This window comes from Dama dama, chromosome 33, assembly GCF_033118175.1.
Source record: "Dama dama isolate Ldn47 chromosome 33, ASM3311817v1, whole genome shotgun sequence".
Lineage (NCBI taxonomy): Eukaryota > Metazoa > Chordata > Mammalia > Artiodactyla > Cervidae > Dama > Dama dama.
Genome location: NC_083713.1, coordinates 30,919,239 through 30,942,616, shown reverse-complemented (window position 1 = coordinate 30,942,616; position 23,378 = coordinate 30,919,239). Strand labels below are relative to the sequence as shown.

The 23,378-nt window shown below is 41.3% G+C and overlaps 1 protein-coding gene across 3 annotated transcripts in view; it reads right to left on the bottom strand.

Moving 5' to 3' along the window:
* The window catches only part of STK39 (serine/threonine kinase 39), a 307,047-nt gene that overhangs the window by 150,924 nt on the left and 132,745 nt on the right, over positions 1-23,378 (bottom strand). The gene's annotated exons all lie outside the window — the stretch shown is intronic.

Sequence of the window (23,378 nt, the reverse complement as noted above, 5' to 3'; positions counted from 1 at the left end):
AGCTTGGTGAATAAATGTTGGCATGCTTCACCAAAAAAAAAAAAAATTCACTGGATTGAGAATATCAGGTTGATAAAGAGCTTGGTAATTTCTTCATGTCACAATGACTTGGCAACATCCAGATGCAGAGGCCAAAAAAATAAACTTTAAAAAAATGACATAAACATTAAAAAAAAACTGTAATAGGAAACCAAAATTTCATTTTATACCGACTCTACTTGTTACTAAGAAACCTTGAGAGATGTTGGAGAAACCTCCAATGCTTTTGATTGCCCAGCCTATTTTGAGAGAGAAGTTTGGAAAGTGAAATGGCCAAAGACAGCCTGCATGGAGAAAAAGTTAAAAAGCTGAGTGCCTGGGAACTCTGGGGCAGGCTAATCAGTCTCTGAAAAGTCAATAGCAGACAGAGCCATGAATCAATTCAAGCAGTTCATCATGGTTAATTGAAAAATTTGCTGACTTTTTCAAGGCTTAATATTGCATCCACAATCGGGAAACTCAAAAGTCTTTTTACAGTGGAAAGGTTCAAGGCCAAATGAAAGTCATCTGAAGCCAAAATAATCCAAGACCATGTTAGAAGGAGCCACAGGGCCTCCACAGCTGCTCTCCTGTAGAAGGAGAGAACTTTGATTTACTTCTAGGAGAACTGGGCTCTGGGTTAGGCCAGAGGAGCCACCTGATCCAGGATAAGGTGTTTCAAACAGTTTCATCACTTGTTTGAAAAAGAAAAGCCAACCTTTATTGAGTATTTACTTAGTATACGGCTTATTTCACCACACTAAGAACTTCGCTGTGCATTATCCTGTGTGTGTGTATATATATAGCCATATATATAATGTAGCTTTGGTGGTGGTTTAGTCACTAAGTGGTATCCGACTCTTGTGACCCCATGGACTGTAGCCTGCCAGGCTCCTCTGTCCATGGGACTCTCCAGGCAAGAATACTGGAGTGGGCTGCCATTTCCTTCTCTTTATTTAGATATAATTCACCTATGACACAATTCATCTATTTAAAAAGTATATGTCACAGAGTAACCACTACCACAATCAATTTTAGACAAATGTTATCACCCCCAAAAGAACCCACAAATCCATCAGCAGTTATTCCCTATTTCCTGCACAGCCTCCAGTCCTTGACAACCACTCATCTATTTTCTGTCTCTAATCATTTGCCTTTTCTGGGCATTTCACCTAAACAGAAACATGCACTATATTGCCCTTTTTTCCATTCATTAGCTGATGACATTTGGGTTGTTTCCAATTTGGGCACTTAAGAATAATGCTGCCGTGAACATTTGTGTACAAGTTCTGGTGTTTTCTCCTCAGCACATATCTGAATGGCATTTCTGGATTATGTGTTAAGTTCGGAGGAATTCCCAAAGCAGCTGCCCATTTTACATGCCCACCAGTAGCGTATGAGGGTTCCAACTGCTCCACATCCTCACTAAAGCTTGTTGCATCTGTCTTCTTGGTTGCAGTCATTCTCCCGGGCACCAGGTAGGGTCTCATTGTGGTTCTGATTTACACTTCCCTCTCTCGCATCATCTCACTTAATCCTCATGGCGATCCCATGAGGTAAGAACCAGCCCTTACTCCTGTTTGGTACATAAAGAAACTGTGGCTTGGAGAGAAGAAGCACCTGGCTGAAGGTCTGGTCATGTGCAGACTCTGCGCCCCGCAGAGCCCCTTCAAGAGCATAGCACAACTACAAGACCTCACACAATCCTAAGGAGGTAGAACCGGATGACCTCTTAAAGGCCTTTCCAGCTAGGAAATTCTGGCTTCATGAATTCACACTGTGTAAAAACCTCTTCTCTAGGTGCATTTTCACTTGGGCCCCCAAATCAGTAATATCTGAACTTTTTCTGAGTAGGAGCGTTGTGTTCTAATCATAGTAAGATGAGGTTACAACCCAACATGCCAGCTCAAGGCCAAATCTGAGGCCAACTGGAGCGAGTACACAGGACTTAATATTGTGACTGAACCACACCAAATTGCCCACATGCAACTCTTCTAGAACTTCAAAGATGGCAATTTCATCTTATGTGTGTATTTCGTGAACCAGGCTTAATCTTGGCTTTCTATATACTTTCTTACCCTCATTATTTCTTTACCTCCTGTTAGTCACCTACCAAATAAATTTTATCCAGTCAATTGTTTGCATCTTTGTAAACCATCTCAAATCTTTTCTGAAATAGAGTAGAATAGTAAAGAAATAAACATACCAAAGTGTTTTCAAGTAAGCTTCAAAATTGCCCACAGCTGCAGCCTCTTTCATCAGATTGTGTACTTTCCTAAGCAAACTGTTCTCCAAGAAACAGAAAACACTGCTCCTCTCTGTACCTTGACAGGAGAGAAAATGCTTTTATGATATTCTAAATTAGACAAGCTTTCCAAAATAGTTTATGGAAGGAGAAAGACAGGTAGTCACTGCCCAGCAGGAAAAAAGGCAGAAAGCAATGATTCATTTGTACACTCACAAATACATGCAAAGGTTATTTCTCCTAGAGTACCTCTTTGAGATTTTTTCCTTTGATTTATGTCTAATATTTCATGATACTTTTTGATGACTGAATGCTGTACTGAAGGCCACAGCTAACTATTAGAATTTGACAGGTGCCAAGGAAAATATTCAACGCTGCTTTAAATTTTCTTCTCTTTTAAAGGTAATTATTTAGATCCCATAAGCTATATCCATGCTTTAATGCAGTTCTTTCATTTCCAAGACTTTACCTTGCCTCAAGAGGTCATCACACTAGTACTGATAGATGCATCGACTCAGAGAGAAAACTACAAACCACAAGTGTCCATCAGTTCAGTCCTGCTTAAATGAATGAAGGTGTGTGAATGTAGAAGCAACTACAATACAGCCACTAACAATCAGAATGCTACCAGTTGACATGGGAGAAGATATAAATCTTCTATTGAAGAGAAGCAAGGTACTTCATCATTGGAATAGTGTGAGGTCATGTGTAGAACAGTACATCACATCTATCTGTATATTTATCCATAAGGAGGATGGATGTGTAACAACATGTCAAGAGTAGTTATCACTGGACAGTGACGGGTCAAGGAGTTTTTCTACATCTGGCACTTTTCATTTTTTTTCTCATAAAAAGCAGGTGTTATTAGCTTCTAACCAAAACACACTCTCTGTTTTCATCAGAAGCTTAGAAAAAGCAGCCCACAATGGGCAGAGCACTGTCCTAGGCAGTAAGAAGTACACAAAAATGTGAAAATGAAAGCTAAGAATCCTCAACCTGCTGATAATCTGGCTGGAAAGGTCAGGCATTGCAAAAGAAGCAATTCAGTTGCAAGTAGTGTAAGATGGAGCTTCAAAATGGAGTCAAGTGTGCACACACCATAAACACTCAGAAAAGAAAAGCAACAGTAAGCCATGCAACTTATCTCCCATAAGAGAGAAGGGTTTCCTGGGTGTTTGGGAAGGATTTGTGAAGGTGTGGAGTGGAAGGAGAAGAGGGCAACAGAGGATGAGATGGTTGGATGGCATCACCAACTCAATGGACACGAGTTTGAGCAAGCTCCAGGAGATAGTAAAGGACAGGGAAGCCTGGCGTGCTGCAGTCTACCGGGTCACAAAGAGTCAGACATGATTGAGAGACTGAACTCAGTCCTCAGAGTGGAAGGAACAGAAGGAAAGGATGTCTTGAGGAAGTTAGGAAACAGGTGAAAATCTTTATCCTATTTTCCAGGACCACTAATTAGCTTAGCTGAAGCCTAGCATCCTGACTGCAGAGTAATGAGAGAAAAGAGTTTTAAAAACCATGATGATTTAGAAGACAACTGGGTGATATCTACCCACGATACATACACATACACCCTTTGACCCTGTATTTCTGAGTATTTAGCCTACAGAAAAACTTAAAATACATGCAAACATGACATGTATACACGAATAATTAATGAACCAATGTTTATATGGCAAAAGTTTGCAAACATCCAGATTTCCAATAATCGGGAACTAGATAAATAAATCATATGTCTTGTAAAAGAATATTAGGTAGCAATACAAAAGGATGGGGAAGTTATATACACACATGGAAATAAATTCAATGAAAAAACCCAAGATAAAGAACTGTATCACATGTTGCCTTTCTGCGTTAAAATGAGTGAAAACTAAGACTGTGTGTTCACACTGGGCAGATAGACAACTTATGAAAATCAATTTTAAAAAGGTGACTCTGACAGAGGTTAGGTAGGTTGGATGTTCAAAGTGCTTCTTCATTATGACTTCCAGTTACTGCCAGAAAACTCATTACTATGAGAATGAAAGGGAACTCAGTCCACCCTAGTCATTCCGAAGAACTTCAGACAGCTTCCCATGCTCTCCTGCAACCTGATGTTCAGTAGGAACAACATGCGGCCTAGGCCCCACTAAGGACAACATAATTCAATGATTCAGCAATCTGCACGCAGCTCCAGACCATGTCGGCACCCTGAAGTCATGTTACGAAACAATGAAAGCCAGCAGATTAGAACTCAGAAGGGCAGATGGCTGCCTTGTTTCAGTGGGCATACTTCAGAAAATCCCCACAGTACGATGTTACCTAATTGGCATAGAAGTAAGAGGTCTTGGAAAAGGGAATGTGGGCTTTTAAAGTCAATTTCAAATGCAAGCTTAGGCTGACAGAGTGCAGCTGTAAAACCTGGAAAATGAAAGGGAAAATTTTAAATAAGCAAACACCATTTCTTTGAGGAGCTTACATCTACAAGAAATACCAGTCATGTCTGAGAGGGATTGTGTGGAGATGATCACATTTGAGATTTTTAAAGCCAGGGTTTGCAGGCTTCATAACCAAAAGGGCAAAACTTTGTGTGAGTAATGACTCCAATTCTGGGAGAAATGCAATTGGCCGGGCCCTACTGAAAGGCTGTGTTGATTCCAGAACCTCATGCTAACACTGAAATTCAAGATAAGAATTGCATCTTCCTTTAAAGAACAATGATGGCTTCGTGGAAGGCAGTGTTGCCATGCAGTCTTAGGGTACAGACCTTGAAAACAGTAATAGATCAAGACTCCAATATATTTGTAAAGTAACAACATTTAGTGTGGAGGCAGGAATGAACACTATTTTTAACCACCAGCTTCAGAGTCAGATGGCCTCTGTACACATCCCTGCACTCACACTTTTAACAGCTGTCAGACTCCCCATAAATTACTTACATCCTATGCACCTCAGTCTCTCATCTGCAATATGGAGACAGAATAGTACCGGCCTTGTAAGGATTTTGTAATGATCCAATGAGGAGATATCAGTCAGGCACTTAGCACAGTATTTGCCTAATTTAAGCTCAACAGAGATTAGCTATCATGGTTATTATTGCTGCTACTATTGTTGTTACCAATACTTCCTATCCAAGGGCTATACATATGTTAGAACTAACACTTAGAAGAACTAACTATATCCAGATTAAGTTACATCTAGGTTGAAGCTTAAACTATAATCCAGAATTACATGGAATAAATACATAATACAAAACTCACTCAAGAAAACTAAAGGAATTGTTTTTTGATAATCTACTGTTTTTACAACAGATGAATCACCTGGAGAGGGGCAGTTGCTTTACAATAACACAGCCTTAAACATAAAAAATTATCTCAGTGGATTATTTTACCATATACATCTTCTCAGCATTAATGGTACAGCTGACCAAATATCTTAAAAATAACCATTAGTTAACTTCAGGGCAATTAAACAGAACATCAGAAGTGACTATGATTTTAACCTCAGCTCTTACGGTCAAATATTCTACACTTTGCTTTTTTCTCATTCTAATTCCCAGATGAATCACTTCACAACATGATGAATCAATCGGTCTTTTAAGAGCCCATGGGTCTTGGACTGAACTTGCTATAGGAAAACCTTCTGAAAGGTTTTAGGAATCTGGAGCTTTCCAGAATGATGACTCACCTCACACACCATGTGCCTACTTGAAAGAAGAAAGCATCTGTCCTAAAAGTCACTGCGGATAACTATACTTTGTGTGTGGCATGCACCATCTCTGTTTGTTGGCCTCTGTAAAGCACTTAAATGCAGAATTAGTTCAGTCATTCCTCATCAGGGAATTACCAAAATATAAAGGAAATCTGGACTGACTTGCTACTTCACATTAAAAAAAAAAAAAAAATCACTTTATATCTGTGTACCTATTTATCTTTGTAACATACAGACTGCTCCATGAAATATCTGGCCTTTTCATTACCTCACAGTTACACTGAAGAGTAAAAAGAAAATACATGTAAATATAACTCAAACTCTGGGATGTTTTGGGGAATTTTATCCATTTTCGCATTTATTTTTAATCTACCAGGTAGCAATAGCTTCACATCAGGTGGCCAGAGGACTCCAATACTTTGGCCACCTGATGAGAAGAGCTGACTCACTGGAAAAGACCCTGATGCTGGGAAAGATGGAAGGGAGGAGGAGAAGGGGACGACAGAGGACAAGATGGTTGGATGGCATCACTGACTCAAAGGACATGAGTTTGAGCAAATTCTGAGAGTTGGTGAAGGACAGGGAGGCCTGGCGTGCTGCAGTCCATGGGGTTACAAAGAGTTGGACACAACTGAGCAACTGAACAACAACAAAGCAAGAGCTTACTGTAACACTAGGAACCATCACTATGAACAAAGCTAGTGGAGGTGATGGAATACCAGCTGAGCTATTTCAAATCCTGAAAGATGATGCTGTGAAAGTGCTGCACTCAATATGCCAGCAAATCTGGAAAACTCAGCAGTGGCCACAGGACTGGAAAAGGTCACTTTTCATTCCAATCCCAAAGAAAGGCAATGCCAAAGTATGTTCAAACTACCACACAACTGCACTCATCTCACATGCTAGGAAAGTAATGCTCAAAATTCTCCAAGCCAGGCTTCAACAATACGTGAACCATGAACTTTCATATGTTCAAGCTGGATTTAGAAAAGGCAGAGGAACCAGAGATCAAATTGCCAACATCCACTGGATCACTGAAAAAGCAAGAGAGTTCCAGAAAAATATCTATTTCTGCTTTATTGACTATGCCAAAGCCTTTGACTGTGTGGATCACAATAAACTGTAGAAAATTCTGAAAGAGATGGGAACACCAGACCACCTGACCTGCCTCTTGAGAAACCTGTATGCAGGTCAGGAAGCAACAGTTAGAACTGGACATGGAACAACAGACTAGTTCCAAATAGGAAAAGGAGTACGTCAAAGCTGTATATTATCTCCCTGCTTATTTAACTTATATGCAGAATACATCATGAGAAACACTGGGCTGGAAGAAGCACAAGCTATAATCAAGATTGCCAGGAGAAATATCAATAACCTCAGATATGCAGATGACACCACCCTTATGGCAGAAAGCAAAGAACTAAAGAGCCTCTTGATGAAAGTGAAAGAGGAGAGTGAAAAAGTTGGCTTAAAGCTCAACATTCAGAAAACTAAGATCATGGCATCTGGTCCCATCACTTCATGGGAAATAGATGGGGAGACAGTGGAAACAGTGTCAGACTTTATTTTTCTGGGCTCCAAAATCACTGCAGATGGTGACTGCAGCCATGAAATTAAAAGACGCTTACTCTTTGGAAGGAAAGTTATGACCAACCTAGACATCATATTAAAAAGCACAAATATTACTTTGCCAACAACATAGTCAAGGCTATGGTTTTTCCAGTGGTCATATATGGATGTAAGAGTTGGACAATAAAGAAAGCTGAGCACCAAAGGATTGATGCTTTTGAACTGTGGTGTTGGAGAAGACTCTTGAGAGTCCCTTGGACTGCAAGGAGATCCAACCAGTCCATCTTAAAAGAGATCAGTCCTGGGTGTTCATTGGAAGGACTGATGCTGAAGCTGAAACTCCAATACTTTGGCCACCTGATGTGAAGAACTGACTCATTTCAAAAGACCCTGGTGCTCGGAAAGATTGAAGACAGGAGCACAAGGGGATGACAGGGGATGAGATGGTTGGATGGCATCACTGACTCAATGGATATGAGTTTGGGAAACTCTGGGAGTTGGTGATGGACAGGGAGGCCTGGCGTGCTGTAGTCCATGGGGTCACAAAGAGTCAGACACGACTGAATGACTAAACTGAACTGAACTGTAACACTCTTAATACCGATAGACCCAGTGACCACAGATAATAAAAAAGTTTATACTTTCCTAAGTGTTGGGTAACAGGCCCAAGAATCACTCACTTTATAGCGATTCCTGCTCTTGCAACAATAATGCCGTTCTTAATAAAACCAGTGCTCCCAGTAAAAATATTTTCAAGGCAACACATTTTAAATTCTTAACACAACTGTTTCAATGGCCTTGGCAAATTCCTACTTACCACAGAATATACATGCCACTTTTTTTTTTCCATTTATTTTTATTAGTTGGAGACTAATTACTTTACAATATTGTAGTGGTTTTTGCCATACATTGACATGAATCAGCCGTGGATTTACATGTATTCCCCATCCCAATCCCCCCCCCCCCCCCCCCCACCTCTCTCCCCACCCGATCCCTCTGGGTCTTCCCAGTGCACCAGCCCCGAGCACTTGTATCATGCATCCAACCTGGTCTGGTGATCTGTTTCACCCTTGATAATATACATGTTTCAATGCTGTTCTCTCTGAACATCCCACCCTCGCCTTCTCCCACAGAGTCCAAAAGTCTGTTCTGTACATCTGTGTCTCTTTGTCTGTTTTGCATATAGGGTTATCGTTACCATCTTTCTAAATTCCATATATATGCGTTAGTATACTGTATTGGTGTTTATCTTTCTGGCTTACTTAACTCTGTATAATGGACTCCAGTTTCATCCATCTCATTAGAACTGATTCAAATGAATTCTTTTTAATGGCTGAGTAATATTCCATGGTGTATATGTACCACAGCTTTCTTATCCATTCGTCTGCTGATGGACATCTAGGTTGCTTCCATGTCCTGGCTATTATAAACAGTGCTGTGATGAACATTGGGGTGCACGTGTCTCTTTCAGATCTGGTTTCCTCGGTGTGTATGCCCAGAAGTGGGATTGCTGGGTCATATGACAGTTCTATTTCCACACGCCACTTTAAATTACCCATTGGAAAGGCACACTTTTTAAAATGCCTCGTGGAGTTACTAAGCTCCATTCATAACCGATGAAGATAAGATGATTACTTCTTAGTTAGGAGCACAATGGGATGTCTCTTTGGGGGTGTCTTGACCCCATGGTGCAGCAACCTGTGACCCAATTTTATTTGAATAAAATTTTATTCAAAATTATCAAATTATCATTGTTCATGTTTGATGCTTAGCTTGTTCTGACTTTTCTTCTTCCTGAATGTTCCTTTAACGTAGGTTCATTAAGCATACATTTTCTCAGTTTTTGCTAATTTTCAAATGGCTTTCTTTCACCTCTAGTCTCAAAAATTTTAATTTTCTCTAAAAACTTTGAAGATACTAACTGATACTTTTGTCTTCAGGCTTTGATTGTTGCTACCGAGGTGTCTGCTGTGGGTCTGGTTATTATTCCCTTGTAGGAGATCTGTTCTGCTTCCTCAGCTCATTTTAAGATCTTCCTTTAACTCTGGGTTCTACAATTTTAGTTCAAAACACCAAAGTGCAGATATCTTTTTATTTATCGTGATGGTTCACAATACTTCTCCTTTTTCTGTGCACTGCTATCTGTCACAGCATCTGAAAAATTATTAAACTATTACCTCTGTTGTATTTCTCTACTGTGTTCCTCTCAGGCTATGATTGGATTTATATCACAATTTCTTATTGTATTCTGTATGTTATTAAGCTCTCTGATTATTTTCATCTTTCTATCTGTCCATGTTGCATTCTTCGTAATTTCTTCAGTTTATGAATTCTCTTTTCATCTGTGTCTAATTACCAAAAATTTTTTCATCTGAGACCTTCCACTGATGGTTTTTGTTTATTTGTCCTACTTCAACAGTTATAAAATTCATATCTAAAATATGTTTATTTTTCAGATCTGCTGATCATTTTTGATATTGTGTTTGTTTCTTTTCATGATTCTATTTTCTATTTCTTTAAACATTTCATATATGGTCTTTTTTAATAGAAAGCATAATACAAGATAATTCCCATACCTGAATTTCTTTGGGGTGGCACCTAAATTAGTTATTTTTAATGTTTTATTTTTATTTCGAGGAAAGTGTTCCTTCAAAGAATATTTGTGTTTGCTTCTACCAGAAATCAAGAGGCCCATCTACATTCTATCCATCTTCCAAGTCAGGAGTTTATCAGCTAAATTCAGGAGTCCTGGGCTCAACTTTTAGTTGTCAAACTTCAAAATAAATTAAAATCAGTGCATGGGCTAAACAAACATGGGTTAGCTCTCTTCCCTTGTTGCTGCAGAGTTAATACAGGCATTCACCCTCACAGGTAACACCCACCTACATTTCAACCTCCAGCTGTTTCTTTTTTCCTGCTTTGGGATCCTTACATAATTGTCTTCACTTTCTTTGAACCCAGAAATGCAGTATAATCTATGGTTAAGGTAGGATCCCATTATTGGGATACTGAACTTATTTCTCAGATGGACACAGTAAGGGGAAAATATACTCTAAAATAAGAAAAATGCACTCCAAAAATTAGTGATTTTCCCTTTATAAATTCAAAGGGAAGTTTTCAGTATTTATTTGAATTCCCCTTTAAAATTATTCTGTATTTTCTAAGGTTCTTGTAAGTTTAAATGTAACATATAATGTCAGACCTTGCACCATGCTCAATTCCAACAGAAACAAACAAACCTGCCCTGTTCCCTCCAAACACTGGTAAGAAATAAGAAATAAATAGTCATTGCAGGAGAGTTGAAAGACATCTGGCCCAACTTCCCAGTAGAGTCAAAAATAAATCTCATCACATTCATTCATTTGGACAGCATCTAAGAAGCAGGGAGTTTATCACAGAACATGGTAAGCAGTGAAGATGGCCAAGTTAAGATGGTCCCTGCTCTTCAATGAAGCTCTAACCTACTAATTCGTCTTATTTTCGTCAGCTGGCTTCAGTGTATCCAATATAAAAAGAAACAGCATTAAACCAGGAGCCAACAGCAGTGATCCAGATCTTGGCCACTGATTGAAAAATCCATTAAATCTCCAGAGAACTCAATATCTGGTCTCTACACCAGGAGGATAGGTTCAGACCAGCAGTTTTGAAACTGAGTTCTTTGAACTCCAAAGCTTTTTCAAAATCTCCTATATTCAAAAATTTAAACTTCTAGATGAAGTTTTTTTTTCCTTTGATGGTTCACAGAATTTTAATATTCAGTGGTTTGGAAGATTATGTCAAAAACTAGTCACCTTATGGCACATATAGAAAATAACATTTATACAGTGCATGGGATGACATGCTAGATTGATTTACAGCAACTGGCCCCAGAACACCAGCCATCCCAAGCCCTGTTCAACTTCCCTGAGCAACGGGGTGATCAGGAGCATGGCTCATTGGTCACCCACTCACCGTCCACTGCTGTGCTCTGGCCACTGGTCAGGAAGCGCTGGTGGAGATGACAGCTAGGGTCTCTTCCAGTGCTGTGGGTTCTTCATGACTTTAATTCCAGTCTATTTACTCTCTGGACAGTTTCCACTATTAGAAACTCTCCTATAGTGTGAGCCCATGGCTATTTCCTGACCTTCTCTTCACTGCCCAGATATGAACTCCCCAGCAACTCTGCACGGGGGTATGCCAAAGGCTCATCCATCCATCCTGCCACCTCAACATGTGAGACTGCCCCACACCTTCATATACTATGCGCTGAAGAAACCAGCATTAGGAGGAAGGCAGAAACTGGTGCCTGTATTAATAACGCCAGTAAAATGAGAGCACTCTCAAGGCAGACAGCCCCACTTGAATGGGGAATACAAGATCTGTTAAGCAACACCACAAGAAGCCAGTTTAAGAAGACATCAAAGCCCTACTTCACATGGATAGCCCAGTGAGCAAGTGATGGAACGCTGATAAGGTAGGTCTCACAGGCAACGACTATAAGGGGCTGCTCCAGCAGAGTTCAGAGTATAAATGACACAGAGGGAGGGACCACACACCCCAAAGGTGATTAAGAAAAAGGAAAAAAGGAGAAGACGAAATATAGGCATTTTAGTTACAGCTTAGGGGGTGGGGGGAAGGACTATTAGTTTTTTGTGAAGTGAGCTTAGCAATATAATTTCCTTCCAAACCTGAGACAGACCAGAAGACTTGTCTCAATCCCCAGTGTAACCATCCACTGACTTGCTTATGAAAATTGCAGAGTCCTGGGTCAGGGCCCCAGGCCCAGTGAATGCTGATTTCTGGTTAAGGAGCCTGGGGATCTGGGTATCAGAACAACTAGGTAGTAAGCTTCTGTAAGGAAAGACAGACAGCATGGCTCAAGGTGGTGAATAAGAGAAAAGCAAGAGGCTCCCAGGAAGCACCATCCTATCACAGAAAACTTCCATGGGGGAGGGGCTGGCTTAGAAGTCATTTAGTTCACAAAACTTTTCCTTTATTCTAACAGATAAACTCATTATAGTTGTTAAAAATACTTTAAATAGGGAAGCTTTCCAATTGTAACTTAAATTTTCTTAAGTAAACAAATGAACTAGAAATTGTAATATTAAAACAGGAATAAATAATAGCGTTCCAGTGAAACTGCAGTAATCTGAAGTCCTCAAGGAAACTAGGAAGATTGCATGTGTTGTCAGAAGGAGAACAGTTTTATTTGAAGAACAAGGGTTAGCAGCTGAGGTTCTACAGAGACAGGAAGAGGGAAGGAAATAGAGGGATGCAATTCACTAACCTTAGACTTTAATTTCCTTGAGAAAATAAAAGACAATCCTCACATGACATTTAAATACTTCCTCCTGCTCACTCGTGGAATACACCCTCCTTCCTTACAAAACGTCCCCCGATGCACAGTGAGGGAAGGAGACGAAGGCATAGGCAGTAATGAATCCATGCTATGTCACAGATGCTGTAAAAGCATCTGATATAAACTGTCACATTAAAATGTCACAAAACCCTTGGAGTTTGGGAAGGTGAGAAAAGCAAGGCTCCGAGAACCTGAGTGACTCCCCCAAAGTTTAAAGTCAGCCAGGGGGCAGCCAGGGGGCAGCCAGGGGGAAGTATAATCTCAAGCCTACACTTTTTAAAAAACACGCTATGAGCCTGGTGGCTCAGTGGTAAAAAGTCCATCTGCCAACGTAGGAGACGTGGGTTTGATCCCGGATCCAGGGAGATCCCACATGCTGCCGAGCAGCTAAACCCGTGCACCACAACTCTACAGGCTGTGCCCTAGAGCCTACGTGTCGCAACTACCGAAGCCCCAGTGCCCTAGAGCCCGTGCTCCACATCAAGAGATGCCACCGCAATGAGAAGCCCACGCTCCACAAATACAGAATAGCCCCTCTGGGCCCACACAGCAGCAAAGACTCAGCAGAGCCATAAATAAATAAAATTATTAAAAATAGTGATAATACTATGTAATGATTCAGAAAAAAAATGGGGGTTACAATTTTAAAAGCTATAATTTGGTTAAGATAGTAGGGGATCTGAACCAGGACACGGGTATATAACAAAAGCAGAAAAAAAAGAGGCAAAGCTCAGTATCCAAACTGTGTGGTATCACCCTTCGAGCGTAGAAGCTGGGCATGGCCAACACTGGGTGCAGCGCAAATGGCTGATCAGACCTCATGATGAGAATTCCAAACCATAAACCCAGGGATGATGGAAATGGTTTGATCGTTACTCACAGGCTGGCAACTGGTTAATCACTGGTTTGTTCTGGACAGAAGAGATCGAAGTGACAGAATAATGGGCAGAAACACCTTGTAACACGGGACGCTCAGCCTCGTCCCCACACTGAAAATAATTCCTTACCCAAGAGCAGGCTGAAGAAGAATAGGGCTTGTCATACTTCTCACCACCAACAGCTCTCTCTGAACTACCTTGAATGGCTCTAAGGCTTTAGGATCCCAAGCTGGGCCCTCCATAATAGGCTCTCTATCGATCATGGCGAATTCTAATCTCTCCTAAAGTTACTGAAAGTACCAAGGTTGCAAAACTGCTAGAAGTTCTCCCATGCTCTCTACACAATAGCTGACTGCAGATCTAAGAAAGACTGAAAATACATGTACAGGGAAAACATTTCAATACCAAAAGTAAATAAGTAATAATACTGAATATAAAATGCTAGGTACTGGACTAACTGTAGTGTAAGTAATATATTACTCTGCAGATGAGAGACCTGAAACTCAGTGTAAGATTTGAACTACAAAGACTCCCACTTTAGACATCAATAAGCCAGCAGACATCGATAGGCATATACTTTTTGACCAAGCTGGACCAAGCAATTCTACCCCTAGGAATATATCTTAACAAAACAGGTAACATCATATGCAGTAACACATGTACAATGATGTTCATTCCAGTATGTCAAGTGAGTGAAAATTGCTCAGTTATGTCCAACTCCTTGTGACCCTATAGACTGTAGCCCACCAGGCTCCTCTGTCCATGGAATTCTCCAGGCAAGGATAGTGGAGTGGGTTGCCATTTCCTTCTCCATCATTCCAGTATGGTTCACAATAAAAAAAAAAAGAAAAAAAAGGAAACGATGTAATTGTCCCTCAAGAAATAACTCATTATTAATCACAGTCATTCTTGTAGCAGAGTATTATACTGTCATTTAAAATGATTGTATAAATCTATATTGACACCAAAAAATGCCCACAGGTTATCTTAAACGAAAATGCAGGTAGATAATAGAGCAATAAATACAGCATAATTCCAACTTTGTTTTCTGGATAAATTATGGAGCTGAGACTGAGGTCAGCTAAGGATGGAAGGGCTAACACCTCCAAACACAGGGGCAAGCAGCTCCTCTGAGAGTCTCAGGCCAGCAGATACATGGAGAACCAGGAGAGAATGCAAGAGAAGTGCTAACGGTGAGAAAGGGACTAGACCATTCCAAACCCCAGAGGCCTGATGAAGGACTCCGGTTTTCACCCTGCACCACCAATGGGCAGCCCCTGAACAGTCTGCATTTCACAGATGCAGCACAGGGCATTCAGCGGATGCTCAGGGCTACCCTGGAGTGAGTGCCAGGGTCAGGCTGGGGCCTGTCTGCACAGCCTACGCTTGGTCGTGAACTTTTAATCACAGACTTCTGTGGATCCCAGCTTCCTGACCAAGTGCTTTCCCCTCTCTCTGGGCCTTTTCTGCCTCTTTCCAAGCTTGGTTTCTCATCTTCCTCTTTCCTTCTCTCCTTCATCTACCTCCTTCTGCTTTCCATAAAGTCACAGAGAAAGCCAACCACTCAGTACCTTGTCCTTATTCCGTAAGGGGTCCTTCTGGTCTGGACAAAGCAGGACCTTCCCAGTTCCTCTCCAACTGATGTAATCAGCCAACAAGCTGGCTACACAACAATCAAAACAATTTCAAATGGTATTTTAGATTTGGGTTAAATTAAAGGCTGTTGTTTGAATCTCTTAGCTTTGTTATTGCTTTGTAAGTTTTACAAACGCTCCTTGCCTTTCTGTATGTGTGTATGTGAGGAAAAACAATTTTTTAAGTTATTATATACTCTTTTAAATCAGTATTTGAATCTGTGGGACTAATTTTAACGGGAAGCTTAGAAAATCCTATATCAAAGCACAACCGCAACTGGGCCTCTTGAATTTTAATTCCTTTTAAAATTAATGAATTTCAAAGTAAGAAATTTAAAAAAATACTACTCGATTAAAAAAGAAAAACAGCAGCAACAGAGCCATCCATCTCTATTATGCCAATCGAATTTGATTAACATAAAATAAGCAGAGCCCTACACCCGAGGCTCCATGATTTTTTAAGCATGTATACCATGCCCTCTGCTGGCCTCTCATTTCATTACCCAACTTGGTAAGGGGCTAGAGAGCAAAGTGCCTGCAATGTGGGGAGACCTGGGTTCGATCCCTGGGCTGGGAAGATCCCCTGGAGGAGTGCAAGGTAACCCACTCCAGTATTCTTGCCTGGAGAATCCCATGGACAGAGGAGCCTGGTGGGCTACAGTCCATGGGGTCGCAAAGAGTCAGACACGGCTCAGCGACTAAGCACAGCTCAGCACAGGGAGGAAAGAGGACAAAACACGTGCATTCCTTCCGCTGAAACAGAGTTCTCCTGTGCTGAGTTAGGTGCAAAAGTTCTGTCATTTTCTCTCTTCCACCTTCCTGTCTCCAAAATGTCGGCCTTGTTTTAAAGATTTACAGAATCATGACATAAGGGTGCAATCTAATCATTTCCCCGAAAATGAGGAAATAAGTAACCGGTAGTCCAAAATGAAAGAGTACTAAAAACCAATTTAAATGTAGTTTTAAAATATATTCCTAATTAGATGTGGCTTCAGGTAACAGGAAAACTTATATGCATACTGACTGGGTGAGGAAAATGACAATATGGAAATATGCTGAGTGCCAGGGACTACATTTTCACTGTCAAATAGTCCAAAGCGGATAATACACAACTGTTAGACAAAAAAAATCTAACCATTCCATTTTATGACAAGGTAGCAAAGGTAAATAGAATTAATTGCCTCACCCAAGACTCTTAGCAAATTGGAGATAACAAAGGATTTTAAACCTAAGATCAGATAAATTCTGAGTCATAGACTTGAAATACAAGGAGAGAGCACCAACTGAAAAACACCTTAACAATTCTCCTTCAAAACTAAAAGCAGATTTGCTTTGTCCCCACTCATGCTCTCACGTCAACTCCCACAAAGTCTGTCATCGTAACTTCACAAACTTGCTTGCTGAACTTTAATTCCAAAGATACTTATTGATTGACCAAGATAGTATGCTGGGTACTAGGGGATAATATGACACCATGCCTGCACCCAAAGAGCTCACAGTCTAGAAGGCAAAAATGTGAGGAAATAAACTCCCAATGATGCCAAATGCAACAAGGTTCAGAAGCAGCAGGAATGAAGGAAGGAGGAACTGTCTGGAGTGCAGGGCTGAGCGGGGGAGGCGTTGCTATGAGAAAGCTCCACTAAAGAGGTGACAGTGCTGGGAAGATACAAGGTCAGGGGAAGCACCAGTACATGTGTCTTCATGGAAAACACGCACGGGATTTCAGAGGTGTATTGATTGGAAAGTAGAAGAATCGGTAATTCTGTAAGAGCGTGTCGAGGGGGGCATGGCAAGTGGCTCATGAGAAGCTGCAGAGGCGGCCAAACACAGGTCACAGGAGCCCTGTGTGGCCCTTACCCCGCAAGCGTTGTTCTCAATGCTTGGTCGGTCAGTCATGTTTGTGTGACCCCCATGGACTGTAGCCCACCAGACTCTTCTGTCCATGGGATTTCCTAGGCAAGAATACTAGAATGGGTTGCCATTTCTTTCTCCAGGGGATCTTCCTGACCCAGGGATTGAATCCACGTCTCCTGCATTACAGGCAGATTCTTTACTACTGAGCCACCAGGGAAGCCCAACCCTACAAATAACATGGACCTGAATGACCAGTGGCAGGAACTTGAAACTTACCCTGTAACTGACAAAGAGGCCATTGACTGGTTTTAAACCAGGGAGAAGGAACAATATTAAGATTCTCACAAGTTCAAAAAGGCATCTGCTAAGTTTTTATACTAGCTTTTCTGCAACCATAGCCAAATTCCTTTCTGTTCCTCACGGTTCATCTACTTTTAAAAGAAATGATATGCTTTACAAGAAATGGTATTAGTGTGAGTTGTAACAGTGAATAAAGACAAACTTTCTTAATGGTAGTCAGCTTATTATCAGTAACACTCAGCCAACACTAGACAGGCAGGCAGTCAGGGCTCTTCTCCTGGCACACGCATGCCAATTAAGTTTCAAAAAGTGAGCAGATGCACACTGGCTTTGGAAAAAGTTATCAAATTTCCCAAAGGCAAAAATGAAGCACATAATGCATTTGAACACACAGATCTCAGAAATCCAACTGGATGTGAAATAAGGCCATTGATTCTGCTGATTCATTTCTGGTAACAGAAAACAAGCAGTTCTCTACAAGTTCATCTGTATGAACAGTATCTCTGATAATATTTTCAGAATGTCATTATGTTTAAATTTCTAAAAGTGGATCTCCAAGATTAGTAAAAGTTTATAAAATGCTCTCTTAAACCATTGGTATTTTTAAAAGATACCTCAATCTGAAGATACAAACATTTGTCCTAAATGAGGCCGGTGGGATTAGCAAATCACAACTTCCAGAGTGGATCCTCTCTGCTCTAAATCAAATGTCACCAGAAAGAGGCCACTTATCCAGAATGGATGAATATTTAAATTCAATTCACCAACTGAACTGAAAGTGATGCATGATGCTTGTTCCTCTTTGTTTTTCCTCTATCCTCCGCTCTTCCTAATTCACCCACAGCCTAAACACTAGTCAAGCTCCCTGTATCAGGCACAGAGCAACAGGAAAACATCTACAAGGGTTTTTGCACACTTGGCAAAAGGCAGCAATTCCTGTCCAGAGATTCTGAGGAAATTAACTATTCTGATAGCACCCCCTAGTGGCCTAAAGCACTTTTCTGACCAAAGAAACTGCATTCTAACCTGACTAAAGGCAATGCATTTAAAATTTTTTAAATAATGAAAATATGAGCTTACACTCTGGGAACATCTGTCCAGTTAAACCAATAACTTTAACCTTTGGCCAACTGTTCTTTCAGCTCTGAAATAGGAAAAGTAACACCCCCAATCACCAACGTCCTCCCTGTGAGCACGAGTTCCTCAATACAATAAATTCCCAGTTGCTGCTGTTGTTTGGTTGCTAAGTTGTGTCTGACTCTTTTAGACACCATGGACTGTAGCCTGCCAGGTTCCTCTATCCATGAGATTTCCCAGGCAAGAATACTTCCTTCTCCAAGGGATCTTCCTAACCCAGGGATCAAATCCAGGTCTCCTGTTTGGCAGGTGGATTCTTTCCCACTGAGCCTCCTGGGAAGCCCATATTCACATAATGCCTGTTTTTAAACAAGAGGAAGGCAGAAAGAAACACAGAGCAGTAATTGAACGTGCATCCTCAAACCTACTTAGATCATCAGGAGTATTTACGTTAAATCCACAATGTATGTGGTGACACATGGAGTTCTGCTCACTTCTTCCCAGTTATGCACCTTGACTCCCTCCTCCTCTACTGAACTGGCTCTGAGGAGAACTGCAGGGACCAGTGAACTTCTGTCATCGCCCAGAACTGTATGAATTTGACCACAAAATACAATTATTGTCAAAACTGAGATTTTTCTTTTGGACATGAATTATATAAAATGCATGTCAGATTACTGTGATTTGTTAATAGGAAATATAATTTAAAGTGAGAAGTGGTCATAACAAGAAATACCTACACCATCACCCTTCAACCTCCTGCCCAATTAAAAAAAAAAAAAAAAAATCATCTGACAGAGGTGCCTAGTACTCAGTACTAGTATCTAGTAGCTCAGAAGAGACCTAACATACTTTAGATCCTTCTACTCTGACCAAACCTGTGACTTTGAACCAAGCTGGATCAGCCTGCAGTTCATAACCACACAGAATTAAAACCCACTGCCGCCCTCTACTGGGCAGACCTGGAACAAAACTAAAATCCACCCATTAAGCATTTGAAATCACCTAATTTCTACTAGTCTGGTTTCTTGATAATGTATAAATTTCAACATCTTATAAATTAATGATAAGCTTCCAAGAAGGGGGGAAAGAGCAATTTTACAAAAAGTAAGACCAATTTCCCCTCTTTATCAACTAAAAGAAGCGACAAAATGGTAGCAAACTGGTAGTTTGGCTTCAGACTTGGCTATGATATAACAGCGTGAATTTGGTCAGGGCCCAACCAACCTAGGTCTCAATTTTCAGGTCTGCAAATGGAAGAATCACAAACCGGGAGATATTTATGGTCCCAGCTGCTCTTTTTCACTCATTTTTCAAAATGTATAGCTTTTTCTTAACATAGTGTAATAATCTAACATATTATACCGCTATCCTGTTACTCAGGACTTCATTGATTATTACCAGGACTCAATGGACATGAGTCTGAGTAAACTCTGGGAGTTGGTGATGGACGGGGAGGCCTGGCGTGCTGCAGTCCATGGGGTCGCAAAGAGTCGGACACGACTGAGCGACTGACTGAACTTAGTAATGAGACAGATGTAAACCAAGTGTTTTGCATGAAGACCCACAGTAAGTATGAGCTCGCCTTTCTCCCTTTCCCACGCTCCCCCACGGACCAGCTCCAAGACCTGTTCTATTCTCGTGGGACATTCTACACCCATATCCTACAGTATTTATTCTCTGCTGCTCTCTGAGTTTCCCAGGCCTTGTGATGCAGGCACTATACTCCCCACTGAAAGGCAAGCCGCAGCGGCTGCACTGTACCCTTTATCTGTCTGCACACCCCGAGTCCATTATGGCAGCAGCGGTTGTAATGGCAGCAGCCCTTACTGCAGCAGAAACAGGAATAGAAGCAGTGGTACCCCCAGCGCAGGAGTGAAAAAGGTTACAAAAAAGCAACAGTGATATTATAATAACAAAACTGTAACAGTAAAGCTCTGTGTGTGTGCGTCTGTGTGTTAGTCGCTCAGTCGTGTCCGACTCTTTCCCACCCCATGGATTACAGCCTGCCAGGCTCCTCTGTCCATGGAATTCTCCAGGAAAGGATACTGGAGTGGGTTGCCGTTTCCTTCTCCAGGGGATCTTCCCGACCCAGGGATCGAAACCCGGTCCCCTGCATTGCAGGCAGATTTTTTACCATCTGAGCCACCAGGGAAGCCAAGTAAAGCCATATATGTGATTATAAAAATAATAAAATTTACCATGACTATGATAATAACTAGGGTGATAGAGTCATTTACTATTTTGTGCCAACTATTGTGCTAGACACTTCCTATGCTTACCTTATTTAGTCCTCAAAAGCATGAGGTGGGTTGTTATTACCTCCCCCATCTTGTGAATGAGACACTGAGCCTCCGGCAGGTGTTAACAACTGCTAATGCTACCAAACCCCTGCTAGCCATTTCTCTTCCCTTTAGAATCCCCAAAGCCCTTTTTATCACATTATTGTCTCCACATCAGCAAGAACCCTGGCAAACTCACCACGTTCCTACAGTGAAGTTATAGGGTTCTCCTCGTGCCCACGAATGGCATGGACTCCCCCTCCACCACCATGATGTGTATTAAATAGCAGACTGTGGGCTCTGAGAATGACAACTGTGCCTCCCCTGACAGCCTGCTTTTCCTGAAAGCAGAGTGAAAGTGCTGGTCACTCAGTTATGTCTGACTCTTTGCGACCCCATGCACTGTAGCCCACCAGGTTCCTCTGTCCATGGAATTCTCCGGGCAAGAAAACTGGAGTGGGTGGGCATTCCCTTCTCCAGGGGATCTTTCCGACCCAGTGGTCAAACCCAGGTCTCTTGCACTGCAGACAAGTTCTTTACCATCTGAGGCACCAGGGAAGCCCCGGCTTTTCCTATCTGTGCTGTTTAATTCTGCCCACCCCCTCCATCTATATCTCCTTCCTCTCCTCTCCCTTTTCTTCTTTATTCTGAGGTACAATTAAGTGGAAAGAGCACCGAAGCAGAAATAAGAATTGCCTCTTTAAGCAATGTGACTTTAAGCAAATCATTGCAGCTCTCATGCACTCCTCTGCAGTACATAATAATACCTGCCCTGCCTACCTGTCTTGGAGCACCATTGTTTCAAATAAATAAGGAAGCATATCTGAAAGCAATCTAACAGGTGGGAAAGGATAGCAGCTCTGTGTGTATTTAATTCCTAGTGTTCTTAGGCTCTTCACAAACACACGGCCCCAACTTCACACAGCGGAGGAGATTGCTGCGGAGAGGGATGCCCTGGCCTGTGCCCATTGCCAGCGCCTTGATGAGGCAGAGAACATTTGGACAATGGTGATGAAATAACGATGGTCATTCTTTCCTTCTTTGGGCAGGCCGCCACGGGCTTTTACTCCATTCCACCCAGAGCAGCAGCAACAGCCACCCACATCAGCCCTCCTCCCCCGCCTGCCTTAAGGCCTCTTTCCTTGCTTCCTATTTCACTTAAATTGCCTGTTTGCCGTATCCACAATAATTATTCTCCTTATTTATCAATACATGATGTCCATAGCAGCCACTGTTGAATGGAGCGCCCAGTGTGAGTCAAACGCAGCACCAGACTCCCTGGGCGGATCCTCTCACCCCCAGGGGAGCACCATGTCAGTGTCCTTGGCTCCATCTGAGAGATCAGGCACCACAGCCAACCAAGGACACCGATTCAAATGTTTCTGCTTCCAGACCTGGTGCAGAGGCTGGAGCAGCACCACTGCCACCTCTCACCTCAACCTGAACATCACAAGCTAGCAAAATGTGCACTGTCTGCAGGACTGCTGGGAAATTACAGAGAAATCCTACCATTTACATCCTACGAATGCACAACCATAATGACACAAAGCAGAAATGTTTCCTCGAAAAAAGACTAATGGCCCAGTACAGCAAATACATTCACTTTACCTTTTAATGTTTAATATAAAGAAGGAATATAATATTAATGAGTCCTTCCTATTAAGAGCTAATTGTGTTTACAGTGAAGAAGCTGACAGATACTTCTTAAGCATGTGATAACGTCACCAGTAAAGGATTAAATCAACATCATGTGCCTTGTAATATGATATGCCAAGAAGAACATGGCATCACTTACAAGATAGTCCCATCAAAAATGCATACACTGCATCTAATCATGAAGAATTATCAGACAAACCCAAACTACAAAAGAGCTGTCCTGTACTCTTTAAAAGTGTCACAGTTGTCAAAGAAAAAGAAAGACTATTCCAGATTAAAGAAGACCAAAGGAGAGATAAAACTAAATGATCCTGGATTGGGTCCTACACCAGGTAAATTATCATTGGCAGAATTCACATGAGATCTGAAAATTAAGTAACAGTTTTGCATCACTGTTGTCTCTTGATGTTGACAATCATACTGTGATGTAAGAGAATGTCCTTGTTTTTAGAAAATACACACTGAAGTATATTTAAAGATAAAGGCATCATGTCTACAGCTTTGAAATGTTCCAAAAGAAAGCGTGAGAGAAAAGATAGAGAAATGTTTATACTATTTTGTTAACATTTTTGTAAGTCTGAAATTATTTCAAAATAAAAAGTAAAAACAGTACCAGTTATCAATACATGTCAAGTTTCAAATGTGAACTGTAATATTCCTACCTACTGATTCCTAACCACACAGAAGGACCACATGAAGCCAACAGCCTTGGGTCATTAATATAAAACCAATCTCGGAGCCTGATATAACAAATTCTGGCACCCACAAATGCCATCGGAGTTTTTTCAACTCACAATGGCTTCCCCCAAATGCAGCAGTGATAAAACACCCCTT